Genomic DNA, 11,028 nt, shown 5'->3' on the forward strand with positions numbered 1-11,028 from the left:
TTCAAACATCTAGACCTCAGAACCATGAGAGAATATATTTTTGTTGTTTTAAGCCACCAAGTTTGTGGTAATTTTTTATTGCAGTCCTAGGAAATCAGTACATTATCTCACCATCCATCCAAGGCTCAGAAAAATTATAAGCTATCTGCTTAGTTTCAACTTCTTCTCCTTTACCCTCCATAGTCTGGAAGTTACTAAGTTCAACTGAATTTATCTTCTAATGTCTTTTATATCCTTTGCCTCCTTGTATCCCAGTGTCACTGTAGATACTAGGCCTTTGTTCTCCCATTCCCAGAATACTGCAATAGCTCTTAAAACTCTTCATTGGGGTTTTTCCCATCTAATTTCTCCATAATGCTGCAGGAGACGTTTCTGGACCACAAATATGATCAGGTAACTCAACCTCTGTACAAAAATCTTTGTTGGTTCAAAAGACTCTCGGGAAGCGGACTTGGCCTAGTGATTAGGGCGTCCATCTACCACATGGGAGGTCTCCGGTTCAAACCCCAGGCCTCCTTGACCCATGTGCAGCTGACTCATGTGCAGTACTGATGTGTGCAAGGAGTGCCCTGCCACACAGGGGTGTCCCCGTGTAGGGGCGCCCCACGTGCAAGGAGTGCGCCCTGTAAGGAGAGACGCCGAGTGCGAAAGAAAGTTCAGCCAGCCCAAGAATGGTGCCGCACACACGGAGAGCTGACACAAGATGATGCAACAAAAAGAAACACAGATTCCCGGTGCTGCTGCTAAGGATAGAAGTGGTCACAGAAGAACACCCAGTGAATGGACAGAGAGAGAAGACAACTGGGGTGGGGGGAAGAAGGGGAGAGAAATAAATAAAAAATAAATAAAAAAAAAAAAAAGATTCCCAACCCAAATACAGTACCATCTCCTGGCCCCACACTCCAGCCATGTGGTAGTTCTTGCCACTTCCTGGACGTGGCTTCATTTTTATCCCTCCTTGCTGTTTCCTCAAACTAGACTGTGCTATCTCTTCTATTAAGTTCATTCCTACTCACCTCAAGGCCCAAATTAAACTTTAATTCTTGTGTGATTATTTTCCTAATCCTCCTAGTTTGAATTTATTATTTCCACTTTTAAAAAAAGTTCTCTTTCCAAGGAGATGAGGATGGACAACCACCACACCAAGGAAACGAGAGAGTCTACAGCTGCAAGCAGGAGAGTCCCGTCCATCAGTCATGTGGGATTGAAGCCCCCTCTCAATTAAGAAGTGGAGTGGGCATCACCATCCCAGAGTCCTCAGGATTGGGAAATAAAATATGGGCTAGAGTGGACTTACTGGTATTTTTCTATAGACCTATAAACCTATTGTGATTCTAGCAATGGAAGAAATTATATCATTGATGTGGAGGCAGTGGTCACTGGAGTTGCTCAAGGCAGGGACAGGGAAAACGAGGTGGAATATTGGGGCATTTTCAGGACTTGGGGTTGTCCTGAATGACACAGATAAAGGATGTCATATATCCTACCATAACCTATAGAATTGAGTGGGAGAGAGTATAAACTACAACGTAAACTATAATCCATGCTGTGTGGTAATGCTCCAAAATGTGTTCATCAATTGCAATGAATGTACCTCACTAATGAACGAAGTTGTTTATGTGGGAAAAGGGGGGGGGTGTTGGGAGTGAGGCATATGGGAATCCCCTATATTTTTTTAGTGCAACATTTTGTGTGATCTATGTATCTTTTAAAAATAAATAAAAAATACATTAAAAAACTCTCTTTTCTCAATCTAAGCATTTCTGTCCTTTTTTTCTTTAAAATTGTGTTGTATATGCATCTTTCTCCACCATTAGGTTGTGAGCTGGGATTGTGATCTGTTCATCTTTCTCCTCATTTGCTAACACAGGTCCATTATGAGGCGTATGGGAAAACAGCTACTGCTGTTGGCAGTTTTACTTCATTTAATGCATTCTTAATGCCCACAGGAAAAAAGTCTGAATTGCAAGTGGAATGCCAAGACACTGCCAATGTACTCTACATGTGAATGGTATTAGTCATTTCTTTTTTTTTTTTTTCTTAAATGGTGGCTTTATTTTGCTTGTCATATGCATTTCTTTTTGTTGCCTATATTCTCTTTATGAGTTTATGTGCAGAGCATCCTCCAAAATGATATGAAATTTTCTTCACCCCATGAAGAAATCTTCTTCACTCAATTGCCCTCTCTGTCTGGATTCCATGGATGTCAAGGAATGGTAACACAGGTACAGCATGTGTCATAGAGGAGTTCTTGGTCCATTTTTCATTTTCTCTTTCTTCAATTCAGTGTTTGTAGAGTCCTTCTCTAGCTCCCGCCATCCTGCAGAGCTCCGGAATCTGCCCTTGTAGTCACATTGCCTCTTTCTGGTACTCAACCCTCTTCTGTTTTTATTCTTTTTTCAGAAGTCTTACCTGTCATTCCAAAACTATTAGCTGCTAAGTGCTCTTCCTTTAAAATTTTTTTTTAAAAAGAAAAAAAGTCTAGTTCTGGATATTAGCTGCCTCCCATTTATTTCATTTTGAACGGTCTTTATGTTCCAGAGAACCAAAGGCAATTTGAGTCCAGTGAAAATAATGATTTTTGACATGGGGTGGAATCTTCTTACAGCTGTCTTAAAGACAAAGTAAGAGGTGAGCTAGAGTTGTAAGTGATTTTTAAATTGCTCATAAAAATAGAAGGTCTTGGTAGAAAGAAGCAAATTACTTTCAATGGATAATGGGGAAGAAAGCTTTTGTTATTCCAGATAGTTATCATGAGATTATAATTTATCTTTTGTTATTAGGGATATTTTGGTTGTACACAAAAGAAATGAAATTCCTTCTCTTTCTTAATTGATTTACAGGAAATAAAAATTCAGAAAATTGACATATTTTAATTCAACATGCACATTCGGGTTTTTAAAATTAAACCCAACAAATATCTTTAAAAGCCTGCAATATATATGCAAAATATCATATGTGGCACTGAAAAGAATACAGTGATTACAGGGTTTTTGAGGAAATAAAGAACAAATGAGAAAATTTATGTGGGAGCCATTGATAAACTATATAGGAGTATTTAAATGTCAGTTATAATTATCATTAAAAAGACATTCCATCTTCCAAGAACTCATAAGCTAATAGGTGATATAGATAGCTAAAGAATGAATACTAGGATGGATAGAAGAAGTATACACACCAAATTTTATGGGAATAATGAAGGAGAGCAAAGTTATTAAGAAAAATCTGGGAGGGCTTCTTAGAGGATGTAAAATACAGAAATCACAGTAAAAATGTATGCTGATGTTCTCAGTGTTTTTCTTAACTATTTGTTTTCATGTTATTTCATCAATATCAGTTTTAATTAAATCAATACCCAATCGAGAGGCACAAATAATTCATTTTCTAAGTTACTTTTATGAAACTGCCAAGTTGTTTGTTTTTGGAAAGTTCCTTTTCAGAAGAGGAAGCCAGACAAATTTAAGAAGTATGTATTTGTGTTCGTTCTGAATATATTTCTTTTTTTTTTAAAGATTTATTTATTTATTTATTTCCCCTGCTCCCCACCCCCCGGTTGTCTGTTCTCTGTGTCTATTTGCTGCGTGTTCTTTTTTTGTCCGCTTCTGTTGTTGTCAGCGGCACGGGAATCTGTGTTTCTTTTTGTTGCGTCATCTTGTGTCAGCTCTCCGTGTGTGTGGCGCCATTCCTGGGCAGGCTGCACTTACTTTCGCGCTGGGTGGCTCTCCTTACGGGGCACACTCCTTGCGCGTGGGGCTCCCCTACATGGGGGACACCCCTGCGTGGCAGGGCACTCCTTGCACTCATCAGCACCGTGCATGGGCCAGCTCCACACGGGTCAAGGAGGCCCGGGGCTTGAACCGCGGCCCTCCCATGTGGTAGACAGACACCCTAACCACTGGGCCAAATCTCTTTCCCTCTGAATATATTTCTAACCAGCAGGTCATATATGCTTATGGAAACCACAGTCATGTATTTTTTCATAGGCTTAAAAAGAAAGGTTGACCAGAAACACATTTCGGCTTCCCCCTTACCTTCACGTTCTGCGCTTGTGCTCTGTGTTGAATTAAGGTGGAAAACATATCAACTACGGCCTCTTCATCACTGGAGGCAGATCAAATATACTTTCTTCATTGACTTACAGAATATTGCTTTAAAGCACTAGAGAGCATAGATGTTAAAAGTGAGGTTCTAGACAAATCAGCTGCTCCTTTAAAAAAAGTGAATTAATAAATATATATTTTATAGTTGATATATACACATATTTTGCTGTTTTTATATGTATGCATATTTTGCCAAAGCTGATCTCTTCACTAGATAAGCACTTCAACCTACATGGGACATTGTCTTTCCCCCTTCCCTCCTGTCCCCCTCCCCTCCACCCTGCTGTTTTGTGTTGTTTTTTTACTGTCTCTGTCCATTTGCTATTCCATCTTCTGTATCTATTTCTCTCTCTCTCTTTTTTTCCTTCTCTCTAGGATTCACCAGGATTTGATTCTGGGGACCTCTGATGTGAAGAGAGGTTCCCTGTCTCTTGCGCCACCTCAGTTCTTGGTTTCTGCTCTGCTTCACCTTGATTCTTCCCCTTGTCTCTCTTTTCTTGTGTCATCCTCTTGCTGCATGGCAGTTGTGCAGGCAATTGCTCATGGCACGGGCACCATGTGGGTACTCAGCTCTACGTGCAGGCACTTGGCTCGCCATGCAGGCACTGGCTCGCTGTGCAGGCATGCTTTCTCTTTGTTTTTTCTTTTTTACCAGGATGCCCCAGGGATCGAACCCAGGTCCTCCCATATGGTAGGTGGAAGCCCTATCACTTGAGCCACATCTGCTTCCTGGGGCATTAAGTCTTAAATATTATTTACTCTTTCTGGTCCACCAAAGGCTGAGAAGATAGAAATATCTATGATAATAGCTAACATTTATCATGTGCTTATTATGTTTTAAGTACTTTCTATATAATTTATTTAATTCTCATCACAGCCAAAGAGGTAGGTATTATTATTATTTCCTTTTCATAAAATGATTTTGTGATTTGAACCCAGAATAAAAGGCTACAGAGTCCATATTTTCTGAATGTTACTTAGCCACTTTCGGAGGCTTGGTTTTCTGTCTGGGTCATGACTATACTATTTCAAAGCAAAACAAATGCATTTTGTCTAAATGTCTTTCCACTCAGTGAATCAAGTTTCCATTTGAGTATCATAATTAAAACTAGAGGTATGTTTCTAAAGTGTGCTTATATATTTCTCAATAAGTAATGATTAAGTTTTGATAAGGAAGGAGTTTAGATGGAGCTAGCCCAGGTTAATTTGGAAGCTGAAACATCATTACTCAAAGTTACTATCTCATAGTAAGAGTATATTTTTATTTTTTATACCCTGTTGACTCTAAAATATCTCCTTAGTCTCCAGTTACTCATTACCATTATTCCTGGTGGGTCTTTTTTTATATACCACAAATATCCAAACATGGCTGTACCCCTGCTCTCACCTCCACATTTTTACAGTTCTCAGTATTTTCTCTCAATATTCCCAGTGTTGCCCTGAGTCAAACTATTAACTGAGTTGGTACAACATACTTCAACTATAATCACTACTATATTTATTCATTCCTCCAACAGACTTACTGGGAATGGTGGTGGATTGATGAAATGTTCTCAATTCTTCACTCCCCTCTACTAGTATTGCATATCCCTTGACATTGGCTCAGAATGGTCGGAGTATACTTCCTTGCCCCTTGACTTTGGGCTTGGTCACAGGACTTGCTTTTATCAATGTGATATTAATAGATGTAATGTAAGCAAAGGCTTGACATATGCTTTTACTCCTGCTTATTGCCATGAGAAAGCCTGCTTTGGGTAGCATCTGATCCCAGGAAGGTGAGAGACATATGGAGCAGACCTGGACCAAACCTGCATCTTGGCACCAAACCCAGCCAGGCTTAGCCTAAATCACCTGAAACCCAGCCAAACTGCAGATGTGTGAATAAGAAATAGACACCTGTTTGTTTGAGAAACTTGTTTTTAATAAAGGATTTTGCATAGCATAAACTGACTGATTCAAGAAATAACTATGTGCCTAGTACAGTGCTAGATACTAGATGGCTTATCTTAAAACTCCTTAGGTTTTGGTTTCATATAATAAAAAATGAGTTATAATCTGCTTTATTCTTTAAGTAAAGAATTCTACATATATTGAATTTATATATAGTCGGGACAGCTGTAGAAGCTATTGATAGAAATTGGTAATACAAAGATGACAGATGAAGAGAAGCCAGTTGATCAATTAGGCAAGGCCTTGTAGATTCTTCAGTTTTTTAGAATACCAAATCCACTGATTCAGGGCACCCATGAATTGACCATGTACAATAACCCAAATGACACATAATAACTCAACTCAAAACAATGCATAAGCCAGAGAACAATTTCTTCTTTTTTCTTTTTTTTTTTTTTTTTAAAGATTTATTTATTTATTTAATTTCCCCCTCTCCCCCATTTGTCTGTTCTTGGTGTCTATTTGCTGCGTCTTGTTTCTTTGTCCGCTTCTGTTGTCGTCAGCGGCGCGGGAAGTGTGGGCGGCGCCATTCCTGGGCAGGCTGCTCTTTCTTTTCACGCTGGGCGGCTCTCCTCACGGGTGCACTCCTTGCGCGTGGGGCTCCCCTACGCGGGGGACACCCTTGCGCGGCGCGGCACTCCTTGCGCGCATCAGCACTGCGCATGGCCAGCTCCACACGGGTCAAGGAGGCCCGGGGTTTGAACCGCGGACCTCCCATATGGTAGACGGACGCCCTAACCACTGGGCCAAAGTCCGTTTCCCCAATTTCTTCTTTAATTATAAAAGATATGCTTTTCTAGTTAACAAAATATATATGTCTACTTTTCCAGGCACCCTGTCTTGGAACTAGATACTGGGGAAGTAGAATCATCATATATACCAGTTAAGATTAGGTTTGGAGAAAGGGATGGGCAAGGTGGTGGCAGAGTAAGGAGCTCCAAGAGTCACCTCATCCTACAGGGCACTGTGATCAATTTAAAGCTATTTAAAGCACCTGTTTGGCGGGTTCAGGAGACCAGAAGAGCATTCTGGAACATCCTTGAAAGAATGGAAGGAGACTGCCCATCTGCAGTGAAGATTTGTGAGTACAGTACTTCCTGCCATGGAGGCTGGTGCCATCTCCTGCTGGTGGCACCTTGGGAGATATACCCTGGCTGGAGTTGGAAGAACATTTCCAAAAATGGGAGAGGAAGGGATGGTCAGGCACCGACTTCAGCTACTGATTAGTAAATTTGGCTGGCTAAAGTCTAATCCTAAGAACAGCTAAAGTTTGAACCTGTCCAAGTTGGAAAGAGGCTGGTAGCTGCCATTTTAACTCAGCCCCCAGCATGAGAAGAAGTGGGGCTGATTGAAAATCACAGTGATGTTAGGGACTAGCTTCTTTCTACCCAGGTTGGATTGGTGCCCTAGTCTAGGCTCCATCCCCACCTCTGTCAGGGAGGAAGCTGGGGAGACCTGCACCAGCCTCTCCAGGTAACTGCAAGTGCTTTTGGCCACACAGACTAGATTGTTGGACACGTGGCTCCATCCCCACACCTCAATAGGCAGGAGGGGGCTGATGTTTCCTCAACCTCTCTGGCCAACTGCAGGTGCTTTTGGCCTGCACATGCTAGATTTCTGGGCACTCCTGTGCTTCCATGCATGCCCCTAAAAGGGCAAAATTTACGGTGCTCCCTCAGCCTCTCAGGGCAACTGGAGTCACTTTGGCCTGCATGGTATAGACTGTTGGACAGATACCTGACTCCATCCCTGTCCCTGACAAGGCAGGAGGAGGGATAGTACACCCTCAGCATCTCTGGGCAACTGCAGCCACTACTGGCCTTGCATGGACTAGATTGTTGGACATTCCTGCAGCTCCATTCCCACCCCTGACAGGGCAGGAGGAGGGACAGTGCTCTGTCTGCCTCTCCGGGCAACTACAGTTGATTTCAGCCCACATGGACTACATAAGTGGGCACAGCAGTGGCTTCATCCCTGCCCCTGGCAAGGGAGGAGGAGTCTGGTGCTTGGTAACCTACATGGGCCACTGCAGTCAGTTTTGACCTGCATGGCTTAGTTTGCTGCCCACACCTCTGGTATGATCTGGCAATCCCTCAATTAGGAATATATCCAGAAAAATTGAAAACAGTGATGTGAACAGAAATTTGCACACTGATATTCATAGTGGCATTATTCACAATTTCCAAAAGATGGAAACAACCCATGTGTCCATCAACAGGTGAATGGATAAACAAATTGTGGTATATACATATGATGGAATACTATTCTGCAGGAAGAAGAAATGAAATTGGGATACATATGACAATATGGATGAACCTTGAAGACATTATGATAAGTGAAATAAATCAGACACAAAAGGACAAATATTGCATTGTCTCTCTAACATGAACTAAATACAAAGAATAAATGCATGGAGTTAAAACCTAGAGTATAAGTCACTAGGACATAGAATGAGGCCTGAGAGAAGGGGTACTGATGCTTAACATATATAGAATTTTTAATTAGTTTGATAGTAAAAGTGTGGAAATGGATAGAGTTGATGGTAACATTATAGTGAGTGTAACTAACACAGCTGGCTTATAAATGGGATTGTAGCTGAGCAGGGTAGTCTAGGGATATAAATGTCAATTGAAAGAAAGCTAGAGAATAATCTAGGGACTGAGTAACATTGTGAACCTGGAAGTAGATGAGGATTGTGGTTAATAGGACAAATTCAAGAATGTTCTTCTATGAACTAGAAAAAAATGTATATTACTATTACAAGGTGGCAAGAATATGGTGATGCATGGGAAAATATAACTAATATAACTTAAGGCTATTGTAACAACAAAATTGTAATATTCTTGCATCAATGTCAAAGAAGGTAAGATATCAATACTAAGGATTAATAATAGGGGGTAATGGGGTTTTTTCTTTGGACTATGGAAAATGTTAAATTTACTGAGGCAATGACTGCACAACTCTGATGAAAGTGACAGCCACTGAGTGTACACTTTGGATTCAACATATATGGCATGGATCTGTGTAACACAGTGAACTATGTGGTGGGAGATGGACTATGGTTCTCAGTACAAATTTGAGAGAGTTCTTTCATGAACTATAACAAATATGTAATACTAATACACGGTGTTAATAAAGGGGTGTGGAAAAAACATAACAAATATGTGCTATAGACCATAGTTGGTGGTAATAGTCTGATGATGTTCTTTCATAATCTATAACAAATATTCCACAACAGTTTAAGGTGTTGGTGGATGGGTGTTGTATGGAAATTCTGTACAGAATGAATTATTGTTTTATAAGTTCACTGTTTCTCTAATACAAAATATGTATTTTTAAAAATTAGGCTTTACTGCATACATCAGGAAACTCCCAAACACAGTGGCTTAGACAAGATAGAAATGTATATTTACTGACACATTAAAGAAGTTTGAAAGTACATAGTTCAGCCCTGGTATGGTGTATGGGATCATCAGGGACCTATCCTTCTATTTCTCTATTCCATTATCCTTCTATCTTCAAATTGTTTGAAAGCCCTAAATGGCTGCTAAGACTCCCGACATTACCTGTGTATTCCAGGAAGCATGTAGGAAGGAAGTAGGAAGACAAAAAAGGGAGTGAGACAAATCTTTACTGAATTTCACTTGTATTATATTGATTAGAGCTTATGATTATAATTGGCTGCAAAAGTCTCTGAAAAATTTAATCTTTAATTGTATGCATTGCTGTCTTGAATAAAACTAGCATTTTGCTGTTAAGGAGAAAAGGGAAAATGGATGTTGGAGAAAGCAGTTAGCAGTCTCTGCTCACCTCATTGCTCTCATTCTAGTTGTCTTTTTCACTGTTTCTGAAATCAGACACACTCTACTAATATTGATGCAGGCGTAATTTTTTCTTGAAAATCCATTATTAAATTGGTAGAATGTATTATTGATTTTTAAAAATATGTAATATAAGTGTGCTTGTTGAGAGTATTTTCAGAGCACGAGGAATTTTCTAGACTGTGATAAAGTCTTGTGAACTATCCTTGCCCCACAAAAGGGAATTTAAATAGTTGGGATTGCCAGAATTCAGAGTGCCTATTCCATGAGAGACAAACTCTCTGGACCTTTGCTTTTGGGACTTCTCTTTTTTTTAGAATTCTCTCATCTCTTATCCACAGGAGGCATTTTGTTAATGGAGATAAGCAAGTGCGGTCCCTTTGATCATGGGTCTGAGTCCAGCCTTTCTGTGATCACATTCTAGTGACCTTGATTGAACATGTATGTTTCCAAAGTTTTCCAGCAGGAATGTTTTAAACCACCTCTTACAGATGGCTACTTTTATTCGTGTGTGTTAACCTTAATTAATTTAACTACCAAGAGTCACCTCATTTCCTAGTTCTGGGAACTATCTCTTTCAAGTACTACTAATACACGCCACATTCCCTAATCCAATGAAAACTTGTCTGTACATATAATTTTTGGGGAAAAACATCCACGTTTTAGTTTCTGAAGCTATACAACTTACCAAGTCATAGCTTTGGGTATAAAAGGAAAATATTAAGATATGCATTAAAGTTTGTGGACTCTTTCAGAGAAACATTTGTAAAATAAACTGCTTCTTCTATTTGTCCTTGGAAGATTTATTTACAGAAACTTGGTGAATTTTTCTTCATTTCTCTTATAAGCAATTTTTTGTACTAAATTTATGTATATGTATATATAGTAATTTTTGATATAACATTTGAGATACTTTGTAATTGCTTAGAGTGAATACTGATAAAAATAAAACTACTGTACTTCATTAAAAAGACATCACTGGTTTTAAGAAAAATCTGATTTCAGCCATGTCTATTTCAGCATTTGTTCCTGAAATCAGGTGTACTTAGGATTATTGAAATATGATAATTTAGTAGAATTCTTAAGGACAATAACCACTAGGAAGTATAAACTATAGATTGTAAAACCTTTGTATAGAAAACTAAATAAAACTAGGA

Source organism: Dasypus novemcinctus, chromosome 11 (assembly GCF_030445035.2).
Source record: "Dasypus novemcinctus isolate mDasNov1 chromosome 11, mDasNov1.1.hap2, whole genome shotgun sequence".
NCBI lineage: Eukaryota > Metazoa > Chordata > Mammalia > Cingulata > Dasypodidae > Dasypus > Dasypus novemcinctus.